The sequence below is a fragment of the Bos indicus genome, chromosome 4 (genome assembly GCF_029378745.1).
Source record: "Bos indicus isolate NIAB-ARS_2022 breed Sahiwal x Tharparkar chromosome 4, NIAB-ARS_B.indTharparkar_mat_pri_1.0, whole genome shotgun sequence".
Taxonomy (NCBI): domain Eukaryota; kingdom Metazoa; phylum Chordata; class Mammalia; order Artiodactyla; family Bovidae; genus Bos; species Bos indicus.
The window spans coordinates 82,298,906-82,312,205 of record NC_091763.1 but is presented as its reverse complement, the minus strand read 5'-3'; the positions used below and the strand labels follow the sequence as shown (position 1 = coordinate 82,312,205).

The window sequence follows — 13,300 nt, the reverse complement described above, 5'->3', positions numbered from 1 at the left end:
GCAGAGCTCTATGTGCTATACAATAGATCCTTGTTGGTTATCAATTTTAAATACAGCAGTGTGTACATGACCTTGCCAAAGTCCCTAACTACCCCTTCCCCCTGACAACCATTATTTTGTTTTCTAAGTCTGTCTCTTTCTTTTTTGTAAGTTCATTTGTATCATTTCTTTTAGATTCCACATTTGTATCATTTCTTTCCACATTTAAAGAATGTCACATATTTCTCCTCCTCTGTCTGACTTTAGGCAATGTAACGCTCTCTAGGTTCATCCATGTTGCTGCAAATGGCATTATTTCATTCTTTTTTAATGGCTGAGTAAACTTCCATTTTATACACACACACACACACACACACACAGACATATATATATATATATATATACCACATCTTCTTTAACCATTTCTTTGTTGATGGAGATTCAGGTTCTTTCCATATCTTGGCTATTGTAAGCAGTGCTGCAGTGAACACTGTGGTGCATGTATCTTTTTGAATCATGTTTTTCTCTAGGTATATGTCCAGGGATGGGATTGCAGTGTCATATGGTAGCTCTATTTTTAGTTTTTTAAGGAACCTCCATGTTGCTGCTGCTGCTGCTAAGTCTCTTCAATCGCGTCCGACTCTGCAACCCCATAGATGGCAGCCCACCAGGCTCTGCCATCCCTGGGATTCTCCAGGCAAGAACACTGGAGTGGGTTGCCATTTCCTTCTCCAATGCATGAAAGTGAAAAGTGAAAGTGAAGCTGCTCAGTCGTGCCGACTCTTAGCGACCCCATGGACTACAGCCTACCAGGCTCCTCTGTCCATGGGATTTTCCAGGCAAGAGTACTGGAGTGGGGTGCCATTGCCTTCTCCAGGAACCTCCATACTGTTCTCCATAGTGGCTGTACCAATTTATATTCCCACCAACAGAGTCCCTTCTCCAGCATTTGTTGTTTGTGGAATTTTTGACGACAGTCATTCTGACAGGCATGAGGTTATATCTCATTGTAGTTTTGATTTGCATTTCTCTGATATCTAGCAGTGCTGAACATCTTTTCATGTACCTATTGGCCATCTGCATGTCCTCTTTGAAGAGATGTCTATTCAGGTCTTCTGCCCATTTTTTGAGTGGGTTGTTTGTTTTGATACTGTTACCAGTCAGAAACTGTTTATAAATTTTGAACACTAATCCCTTATCAATCACATCATTTGCAAGTGTTTTCTCCCAATCTGTGGGCTGTCTTTTCATTTGTTTATTGTTTCCTTTGCTGTGCAAAAGCTTTTAAGCAGGTCCCATTTGTTTATTTTTGTTTTTATTTCAATTATTCAGGGAGATGGGTTGAAAAAATTTTGCAGAGATTTATGTCAGAGAGTGTTCTGCCTATGTTTTCCTTTAGGAGTGTTATAGTGTCTGGTCTCACATATAGGTCTTTAACCCATTTTAAGCTCATTTTTGTGTACGGAGTTAAAGCACAGTATCAGGTATGTATCCAGTGAATATCAGTTACTAAAAATGTTATTATTTGTATTACAGTTTCCAAATTTAAACTGTATAATTCATATCCTCCCTTTTGAGTTTATTTCCAGACATAAAATTGAATAAACATGACATTTCTAATTTACCTCTTTGCTTTACACTATTTACAAAAAATGAAGATGTAACCTCAGATATGCAGATGACACCACCCTTATGGCAGAAAGTGAAGAGGAACTCAAAAGCCTCTTGATGAACGTGAAAGTGGAGAGTGAAAAAGTTGGCTTAAAGCTCAACATTCAGAAAACGAAGATCATGGCATCCGGTCCCACCACTTCATGGGAAATAGATGGGGAAACAGTGGAAACAGTGTCAGACTTTATTTTGGGGGGCTCCAAAATCACTACAGATGGTGACTGCAGCCATGAAATTAAAAGACGCTTACTCCTTGGAAGGAAAGTTATGACCAACCTAGATAGCATATTCAAAAGCAGAGACATTACTTTGCCAACAAAGGTCCGTCTAGTCAAGGCCATGGTTTTTCCTGTGGTCATGTATGGATGTGAGAGTTGGACTGTGAAGAAGGCTGAGCACCGAAGAATTGATGCTTTTGAACTGTGGTGTTGGAGAAGACTCTTGAGAGTCCCTTGGACTGCAAGGAGATCCAACCAGTCCATTCTGAAGGAGATCAGCCCTGGGATTTCTTTGGGAGGAATGATGCTAAAGCTGCAACTCCAGTACTTTGGCCACCTCATGTGAAGAGTTGACTCATTGCAAAAGACTCTGATGCTGGGAGGGATTGGGGGCAGGAGGAGAAGGGGACGACAGAGGATGAGATGGCTGGATGGCATCACCGACTCGATGGACGTGAGTCTGAGTGAACTCCGGGAGTTGGTGAGGGACAGGGAGGCCTGGCGTGCTGTGATTCTTGGGGTCGCAAAGAGTCAGACACAACTGAGTGACTGATCTGATCTGATTACTGTTGAGTTGGTCACATCATTTCGAACATGTTTTCAGTCATACCTAAATGTGAATCCTGTTATTAGGAAAGTAAAAGGGAATGCTACAGTCCCCTCCTTATTAAGCCAACAGTCACTCCTGGATGCTTATAAAGATCAAAAGTAACTCATCCCAGGTCAAATATCTCAAAAATGCCCAACCACTGATGGAAATGATGACAACAGACTAAAATTTTAAGCTTTATACAGGGTTTCCTCACTCCCAACCTTCTGATACTATTTTGAGAGATTTATTTACTCCACTGAGGTCTTTGGAGAAGAAAGTCATTTTCTAAAGTAAAGAAATATGACAACATGGATGTCTGTAAATCACTATATTTAAAAATGGTTGTACTCAAAGTGAAATAGCTCACGGATGATAAGAAATCTACATGTTACTTAGATTTGTTATAGCATTTCTTGAGCCTGCACAGAAAAGAATACCTTAAAGCCCTGACAGGGTAATACTGGGCCCTAACTGTCAAGTAGAATTATCATTTAAACAACATTTTCGAGCAATTATCAGAAAAGATAAGTCTTTATAAATACAGCTCCGACAGTAATAGCAATTTCAATACAACTGTTTTCTGTATGTTCTCCCTTGCCGCATGTATTTTACTGCCCAAATTCTGAGAATAAAGACTAATGAAAAGTGCTAAGAGAATAAGATCATACAATTACATTATCTACTGTGTTAGTTTGCCATTGCTACTGTAACAAATTACCATAAACTCAGCGGCTTAAAACAACACTAATTTGTTGTCTTACAACCCAAAACAGACCTCAATACAGATCCCATGGGGCTAACATCAAGATGATAGCAGGAAAACTTTCTCTGGAGGCTCTAGGCGAGAGTCTGGTCCCTCGTCTTCCCATCTTCTGGAGGCCACCTGCATTCCTTGGCAATGGGTTCCCCCCTCTCTCCTCCACCTTCAAAGCCAGCAAGAGTAGGTTGAGTCCTTCTAACATAACATTACTCTGACCTTCTCTACCTCTCTCTTCCACCTGTAAGGATCTTGTGACTACACTCATCCCCACCTGGATAATATCCCTATCTTAAAGTCAGCTGATTAGCAACCTAATTCCCTTTGCCATATGTAACATGTTCACAGCTTCCAGGAATTAGGATGAAGATTTTCATTATTCTAGCTACCATTATTCTGCCTATTACTGAGAATAATAAAAGGATCAGAGGTAATAAAAATGATGATGGGCTATGGTGCTGGATCCCCAAAGCCAAACCCCAAACTAAAAGAGTTATTGTTACGTGCCCCTAAATTAAAATCACAATCCTCTTGAAGACATAGGGTGGGATAAAACAGATCTAAGCTTGAGTCTGGAAGTCAGAGGTGGTCACTGCTACTTGTTTTTTGCAAAGGGACTTCTCAAATCCCTAGTTTTACCATCTTCTAAATAACGATACAGTGCCAGTTTCATGTAATTGTTGTGAAGATAAATTCATTTGTTCATTTACAAGCACCTCGCTAGTGAAAACTTGGTGACAGGGTCCCTGCTTTTGGAAAGTAGCTGGTATACAACCGGACAAAAATAACAAAACAGCAGCAGCATGCTTACTGAACACCTTTTAATGACAGGCAAAAACAGTCGCTAAACAAATGTGTCCTTTATGAGCATTCTAAATATCAACATTTTGTAATACATAAGCTAAGAATTTCTCTGAGCAGAGACATTTTGCCAACTACTCTCTCTTGGACCCATTCCAGATAGGTTCTAACACCACCTCCCCACTACGAGCCACCATGACTGCTCTTATAAGGATCACACCAAAGGGCTCACCTTTACAGACCCAAGGGTGAAGCCATAGACCTCATCTTATTCCTCTTCCAAGCAGTATCTGGTATAACTGACCACGTTCTTTCTGCCGAGATGCATTCCTCCCTTGGCCTCTGGGACACTGCTTTCTAGTGCTCTATTCCTACTTTATTGCTTACTCCTTCTCACTCCCCTTTGAAGATTTCTCTTCATATACCAGATCTCTAAAAAGTTAGAGTACCCCTAAGTCCAGACATCAGGTCTCTTATGTATCTGTCCTCATGCCCTAAGAGATCTCACTCAATTTCAAAGTTGCCCTGGTGGCTCAGACGGTAAAGCATCTGCCTGCAATGCAGGAGAACCTGGGTTCAATTCCTTCCTGGAAAAGGAAATGGCAATCCACTCAAGTACTCTTGCCTGGAAAATCCCATGGATGGAGGAACCTGATAGGCTACAGTCCATGGGGTCACAAAGAGTCGGACACGACTGAGCGACTTCACTTTCACTTTCAAATACCATCCAGATATTGATTCAGAGATTCTTATCTTCAGCCCAGACCTGCACTAGTCTTTTTTTATCCAACTGCCTACTTGACATTTGCACTTGGATGTCTAATTGATATCTCCAACTTAAAACACCTCAAATGGAATTTCTGATTTGTCCACCCTGCCCAACTACCACCATCACCACTAACTCACCCTGAGCAACAAAACCAGTGCTATCTAGGGACTTCCCCTATCTCCATTAACAAGAGCTCCATTGTTCCAGCTATTCATCCTCATTCCTCTCTCACTTACACTTCCATGTCCCGGTTAAGAAATCCATTGGCTCTACTTCAAAAAATATACGAGGGATTTCCCTGGTGGTCCAGTGGCTAAGACCCTGCACTCCTAACACAGGGGGCCCAGGTTCGATCCCTGATCAGGGAACTAGATCCCACATGCAACTAAGAGTTCACATGAAAGAAAAAGTGATGGTCGCCCCGTCATGTCTGACTCTCTGTGACTCCATGGACTGTAGCCCACCAGGCTCCTCTGTCCATGGAATTCTCCAGGCAAGAATACTGGAGTGGGTAATCATTTCCTTCTCCAGGGGATCTGCCCGACCCAGGGATCAAACCTGGATCTCCTGCACTACAGGCAGATTCTTTACCGTCTGAGCCACCAGAGAAGCCCCAAGAGTTCGCATGCCACAACCGAAGATCTCACGTGCCACAACTAAAGACCCTGTATGCCACAACTAAGACCTGGCACAGTCAAATAAAGAATTAAATAAATAAGTATTAATAAAATAAAAATAAAGAACCACTGAATGTTTTTTAAAACTACCCTAATCTACATCACCTCTAGCAAGAGTTTTGCCAAAACCTTCCAACTGGTCTTGCTGCTTCCTACTTGCCACCACTCCCTGACTTTTTTCAAACATCATCCAAAGTGATCTTACTAAAACAATGACCCTCCAATGGTTTCCGATTTTACAGTAAAAACCAAAGTCCATAAGCTGACTTCAGACTCTAGCTCTTGGTCATGCGTTTCTCAGTCAAGACTTCCTACCATCCTGCTTCAGCCCAGCTCATATCCTCTAAGACCTCTATCATGACCCAACTTGTAGGTACCGTATTTGTTCTTCCTTTTATCGAGGAGACCTTTCCCTTGAATATTTACTTAAATGCCACCTTATCAGGGAGGCCTCCCCGACTGCTCAGGATAAAACAACAGCCCTCAGGCCACTTCACAGCCCCCTTACCCAATGTTATTTAATTTTTATCCACCACATTAATTATTACTTGGTATATATGTTTTTGTTGTCTGCCTTCTTTATCAAGTGCTGGTATATCCTAGCATCCAAAACATACTACTACTCAAACATTCATTGAATAAAGAAAATAATCAATCCATCTTGGCTGTCTAAAATAACTTCTTCTCCTTAGGTAGTAAAATTATAAATTCTGTTCAAATATGTACCATACCAGAAAAAGTCATGTTCATCTTCTCAATCGCTAACAAGTGTCAGAAATACAGATTCACAAATCTTGCATCTGGAAAGTTTCTACTAAGTTTCCAAATGTATAATTTTTATAATATATGCTTCATAAAGAATGTTTATCCTTGCCTGAATGATGCAATAATCAGCAGAACCTGTTAATATTAATAGCTCATTAAATGAAAAAGCAAAATTTTAATCCAAGGGCTATTTGGAAGGATATATTATAATCCCATGCTCCATTTCTCACACCAATCAATCTCATAACAAGGTACATTACCATTTCAGTTACTAGTTGGGACAATTTGTTTATTAAAATTAATAGATGTAAAGAACCAATTTAAGTTTCAATAAATGATTCACAATGTTCTACCCACCTGGTTAAATACTTTTTGTGTGATGCATTTTGATTTAAAAAACCTATCTGCTGATTTCTCCCAATGACTGGTTTTCATGTCAACAAAGCTGAAAAAAAATTCTCCTTGTGGTAGATGTCCCAGAAGGTGCATTTAAAATTAATTCCTCATTCAACATAAACTATGTATAGGTTTATTTTAAATAGGCTCAGCTATCTGTCAGTCTTTCTGGTTTGTTAAAATTAATTCAGCTAACACATTCAAGGCCTCCTAATTGTGACATCTGGAAGACCTGAGCCAGATCTAAATGGACATCACTTAGAAGGCAGGTTTACTAACAATGGTAACAAAATCATAAGGACAGAAGTGACGCTAATTAACAATTAGTTATCACATGTCATGGCCCAGGCACAGCTCATGTAATTTACAGGCAATTTAAAGAAACACACTATAGGCAGAATCAGTCTTAGTTTCACTATTCAGTTGCATTCATGAATAACAAAAGGTCACTGGAACCCTTTACTTAGTAGGAAGCAGACCTCACTACATTTCAATTTCCATTTGGTGCTCTTCTCTTTCCTTGCTATCCCCATTTAGCCTGATGTTTTCCCTCTTGTTATTCTCTTCTTGCTGTGCAAGTTTAATCTTGAAAGGTTAGGCTAACAATTTGATGCTTCTATTGCAAAGTTTTTTGTACAACCCAATAAACTCCTACAAAAAGGTGGAATAAACTTCCAAATAAACAATATACCAAGAACCTATTCAAAGCAGGGTTTAAAAAATATGTATCTCCATGAAGCAGAACAGCTTGTTTCCAGCTTTATAAACAAAGTTTTCCACAGCACATTATACCTGGTCCACAAATAGGAAAAACCTTTTTTCTGTATTGTTAATACCTCAATTTCCTTTTCCTACACCACTGATTTTACCCAGAAATAAATCTATGGTGTGTTAAGCCACTATAATTTTGGAACTGTTTGTTACTGCAGCATCCTGCCTAATATAGGACTGCAGTCAAAATTAAATAATCTATGTAAAGCAAGGAGCACGACACATGGAAGTCACAAGTGAACTTGAAAAAAAAATGGAAGTGACTGATGATTCTTCATAATTTAAATACTGCCTTCCATTAAAATGTCTAAGAACAAAATGAATCAGGTGTTGGAATTATCTGGCAAAGATTTTTAAAGCAGCCATCATAAAAGTGCTGCTGCTGCTGCTAAGTCACTTCAGTCGTGTCTGACTGTGTGTGACCCCAGAGACGGCAGCCCACCAGGCTCCCCCGTCCCTGGGATTCTCCAGGCAAGAACACTGGAGTGGGTTGCCATTTCCTTCTCCAATGCATGAAAGTGAAAAGTGAAAGTGAAGTCACGCAGTCGTGTCCCACTCTTTTCGACCCCATGAACTGCAGCCTACCAGGCTTCTCCGTCCATGGGATTTTCCAGGCAAGAGTACTGGAGTGGGGTGCCATTGCCTTCTCCCATAAAAGTGCTTCAACAAGCAATTATAAATTCTCTTAAAACAAATGGAATGACAGACTCTTTCAGCAAAGAAACAAGCTATTTTTAAAAATGAGAATTTTAGAACTGGAAAATATAATACCCAAAACAAATAACTCAATGTTTGGGTTCAACAGCAGAGATGACAGGATAAAACTAATGAACTTAGGGATCAATCAACAGAACTTATCCAATCTGAACAAAACAGAGAAAACAGACTGAAGAAAATGAATGGTCTCAGGGCTCTGTGAACAATAACAAAAGGACTAACATTCATATTACCAAAGGCCCAGAAGGAGAAGAGAATAAAACTGAAAAAGTATTTGAAGAAATAATGACTGAACTTTTTCCAAATTTGGTAAAGGACATAAACCTACAGATTCAATTAGCTAAACCAACTTCAAAGAAGAGAAGTCAAAGAAATCCACTCTAAGAGACATCCTAATTAAATTTCTAAATACTAACGTTAAAAAAAGTCTTGCAAGCAGCAGGGGAAACATGACACATGACTTATGGGGGAGCACCAATTCAAACAACAGATTTCTCATTTGAAATGACAGAGGCCAGAAGGCAATGGCACATAATTTCTCAAGTTCTAAAAGTAAACAACTATCAACCACAAATGCTATATCTGATGAAAATATCCCCCCAAAATGAAAGGGAAATAAAGACATTCTCAGATGAAGAAAGACTAAAAGAACTTGTGTCTTGCAAATCTATCCCTAAAGAATGGGCTAAAGAAAGTTTTCTAAACAGGAAGGAATAGAAGATAGAAGTTAACAGAAAAAAAGTTTAGAACTTTAAAAAGAAAACATAAAAATGGGTGGGAGTAGGGGTAAACACAGCAGATTATCCCTATTTTCATAAGCTTCTTAAAGCGTATTTGATATTTGAATTAAAATGTCTAATACCAACTGATAAGCTCAATGAACATGAAACATATTTAAGACAACTGTACTTAAAAAAATGGGAAGTAAGGTTTCCACACATGACTAGAAATATTACAATGTTGAGGACACCAGCAGACTGTGAGCAGTTACATATGCATATTTTAACACAAAGAGCAACCATTAAGAAAATCACACGAAGTAATGTACTCAAAAATACTGTTATAAATAAATCAATGCAGAATTTCAGGAAAATGTTCAAGCAACTCACTGACAGGGAAGAAAAGAGAAACAAAAACAAAAAAACAAAAAAAGAGAAACAAGAGGAAGTGAAAAACAGGAACAAACAGAAAACAAAAAATTGCAGTCTTAAGCCCTGATGTGTCAATAATTGCCTTCAATGTAAATGTTCTCATCATGCCAGGGAAAAGACAAGACTGGCAGAGTAGGAGAAAGTCAATCTCAAAAGATAAACACACTGCACGGTTCCATCCGTATAATACACTTGCAATGACAAACATACAGAGATGGAGAATAGAACAGTGGCTGCCAGGCATGGGGGCAGGGGAGGGAGTGGCTGTGACTTACAAGGGAACTTGTTTTTCTCCCTGTAATGAATGGTTCTATATCGTGACAGCATCTTCACATGTGATAAAAGTGCACACAATCAAATATACACTTACACACACGAATGCACAAAAAACTGGTAAAATCTGATTAAGGTTTGCAAGACTGCACCAATATCAGTCTCATAGCATATCACATCTGATTGTGCAATATTAGTTACCCAAGATGTTAGCATTTTGGAACTAGGTAGGTGGTATAAAGAATCTCTCTGTATTACTTCTTATTTTGGCAAGTGAATCTACAATTATCTCAGAATTTAACACTTAAAAAAAAAAATCTCAGGAAAAAAAAAATGTTTATTAGAGTATAAACTATTCTGGCCTTACATAAAATCTTGAAATAACAGAGGCCAAGAAATAAACCAAAGTTTTCCTCTAATTCCCCTGTCTGAGTTTGAGGTAGGGAGGAAAGGACACAGTTTTATGTCAGGTTCCATACCTTTGCAACCCAAAAGTTCTATAACAGCAACTGCTATGGACTTTTCTAACATGTATAGACATTAAGGGGAGAAGGCAATGCACCCCACTCCAGTACTCTTGCCTGGAAAATCCCGTGGACGGCGGAGCCCGGTAGGCTGCAGTCCATGGGGTCGCTAAGAGTCAGACACGACTGAGAGATTTCACTTTCACTTTTCACTTTCATGCATTGGAGGAGGAAATGGCAACCCGCTCCAGTGTTCTTGCCTGAAGAATCCCAGGGACAGCGGGGTCTGGTGGGCTGCCGTCTATGGGGTCGCACAGAGTCGGACACGACTGAAGCAACTTAGCAGCAGCATAGACATTAATATGTTTTGTTAAAAAGGAATACTTGTATTGTTTTGTTAAGTATATAAAGTAATACATAAGCACGTAAGTGTTAGTCGCTCAGTCATGTGTGACTCTTTAGAACCCCATGGACTGACTGTAGCCTGCCAGGCTCTTCTGTCCATGGAATTCTCCAGGCAAGAATACTGGAGTGGATAGCCATTCCCTTCTCTCCCCTTCTCTCCCAGGGGATCTTCCTGACCCAAGGATCAAACCTAGGTCTTCTGCACTGCAGCCAGATTCTTTACCATCTGAGTCATCAGGGAAGCCCCATAGGTAATGCATATTTGTTATAAAAATTTAGAAAAATGAAGACAGATTATAATAGTAAATGAGAGTCACATGACCCAGCGATAACATGGCCTTGTAGTATTTTTCCCTATGATCATATGTGCACTTTGGAAGTTGAAGAGAAACTGGATGATATGCTAATCAGGAATTAGCAAACTACAGTCCACGGCCAAATCCAGCCAGATGCCTGGTTTTGTACAATCTACAAACTAAGAAGGGCTTTTACATTTTTATATGGTTACATACCTACATAATATCTTCAATATTGTCTCTCGGATTACAAAGCTTTAAGTATTTACTATCTAAACACTGACCAAAAGAGCTTGCCAACTATCCCGCATGGTATTTTTGTAAAAAGCTTTTCTAAATTATAAAGATAATACAATTCCTTATTCCTAGATATTTAGCCTGTTTCCAAATTTTTATAATTCAAAGTTGTAATGAACATGCTTGAAGCTAAATTTCTGCACACAGAAATTGATATACTTTTCAAAACGGATGTAACTCATAATTAACATTATTTTATATATGTTTATTATTCTAAAATAATATATATTTTATGACAAAACAGGAATTTTATCAAAATTATTAATGTCATACATACATTAGCTAGACAATCCTCTCATCTCCAGAATAAAAAATAAGTTCAAAGATTCTGAAATCAGTATCTTACCCTACTAGTTGAATAAACCAAAATCTGTAACATCATCCAAAATATCATACCTATATGACAGTAGCCATCCATCCCTAAAAACTGAAAAGGTCTTTGAGCTTCAAGATGAGAATGAAATCTTTTTGAAGATAATATACTTTTCTGTTAAACTTTACAAGAGAAACACTGTCTAAAAAATAGTCTGGCTCATCATATCAACATGGAAAAAACAGATGACTGTATATTAAAAACAAAAAAAATCCTAGATATGAGGATCAGTTTATCTTCCAAATTTTCCATTAATTATTAATATGATCGCAAGACCCCTAACTATGTAGCTTATTAAATAAACATTACTTCCTATCTTGGTTGTAACCTGGCTTTGCATTTCTACTTTAAGTGTAAAGAACAAGTTAAAATTCTTAAAGATTGACATCTTGACATATATATCACTTTCAAATATTTTAATTATACTTCATACCTCAAATTCATTTCATTTGGCTGCAGTTTTCAAGATTAGTGAAAAATATACTGATAGTTCTGAGTATTCAGTGTTATTTTCTCAAACTCTTTAAAATAAGAACTTTGAAGAAAACCCAGAAGGAAGCTTCACTACATTGGATTTGGCAAAGATTTCTCAGATATGACACCAAGAGCACAAGAAACAAAAGTAAAAAGGGATAACTGGATTACATCCAAATTAAAAATGCCTACATATCAAAGATAGACTCCAGAGAATGAAATAGCAACCAACCTATGGAATGGGAGAAAACGTTTAAATATCTGTATATCGTATAATTAAAAAGGGATACATATATTAATATATATTCTTTATGTATTACCAATATCTTTTATATACAGAGATATGGATGTAAGTAGGGCTTTCCAGGTGGTGCTGTGGTATAGAATGCAGGAGACACAAGAGACCAAGCTTCGATCCCTGGGTCAGGAAGATCACCTGGAGTATGAAATGGCAATCCACTCTAATATTCTTGCCTGGAAAATCCCATGGACAGAGGAACCTGGCAGGCTACCATCCATGGGGCTGCAGAGTCAGGTGTGACTGAGCGCGCAGACACACACACACACAAATACAGGTAAATCACACAAATCTATACCTGCCTACCTAGCTAGCTATCCATCTATCCATCCATGCTATCCACAGGTTGCTGAGTTATATTTATAGCTACTGAATAAGGCATTAATATCCAGGTATCCATCTGATATCCATATCTATACCTGAAAAGGGTTAATATTCAGAATATATAAAGGATTCAACTCAACCAAAAAAACCAAACAACTCTATCAGAAAATGGCCAAAGAACCTGGATATATCTCCAAAGATACACAAATGGTCCACAAGCATATGAAAAGATGCTTAACACCACTGATTTTGGGGGAAATGCAAATCAAACAACAATAAGATATCTCCTCACACCTGTCAGGATAGCTACTATCAAAAACAAAAAGGAAAATAAGTATTGGTGGAGAAAAGTTCCAGAAACAGGCTGCCCAACAATGTGAATAAACTTAATGATACTGACTACTACTACTACTACTACTAAGTCGCTTCAGTCGTGTCCGACTCTGTGCGACCCCATAGACGGCAGCCCACCAGGCTCCCCCGTCCCTGGGATTCTCCAGGCAAGAACACTGGAGTGGGTTGCCATTTCCTTCTCCAATGCATCAAAGTGAAAAGTGAAAGTGAAGTCGCTCAGTTGTGTCTGACTCTTAGCGACCCCATGGACTGCAGCCTCCCAGGCTCCTCCATCCATGGGACTTTCTAGACAAGAGTACTGGAGTGGGGTGCCATTGCCTTCTCCCAATGATACTGAACTGTATACTTAAAAATGGTTAAGATGGTATATTTTGTCTTATGTATATTTTACAACTAAAAATTTAAAAATTAAAAGTTAATAAAAGAACTTCAGAATAACCTAACACTGTAGTTTTCTTATAATGTGAAAGTCCAGTTT

General features: G+C 38.6%; 1 protein-coding gene across 1 annotated transcript in view; it reads right to left on the bottom strand.

Moving 5' to 3' along the window:
* VPS41 (VPS41 subunit of HOPS complex) overlaps positions 1-13,300 on the bottom strand; it is a 194,578-nt gene that overhangs the window by 165,525 nt on the left and 15,753 nt on the right. The gene's annotated exons all lie outside the window — the stretch shown is intronic.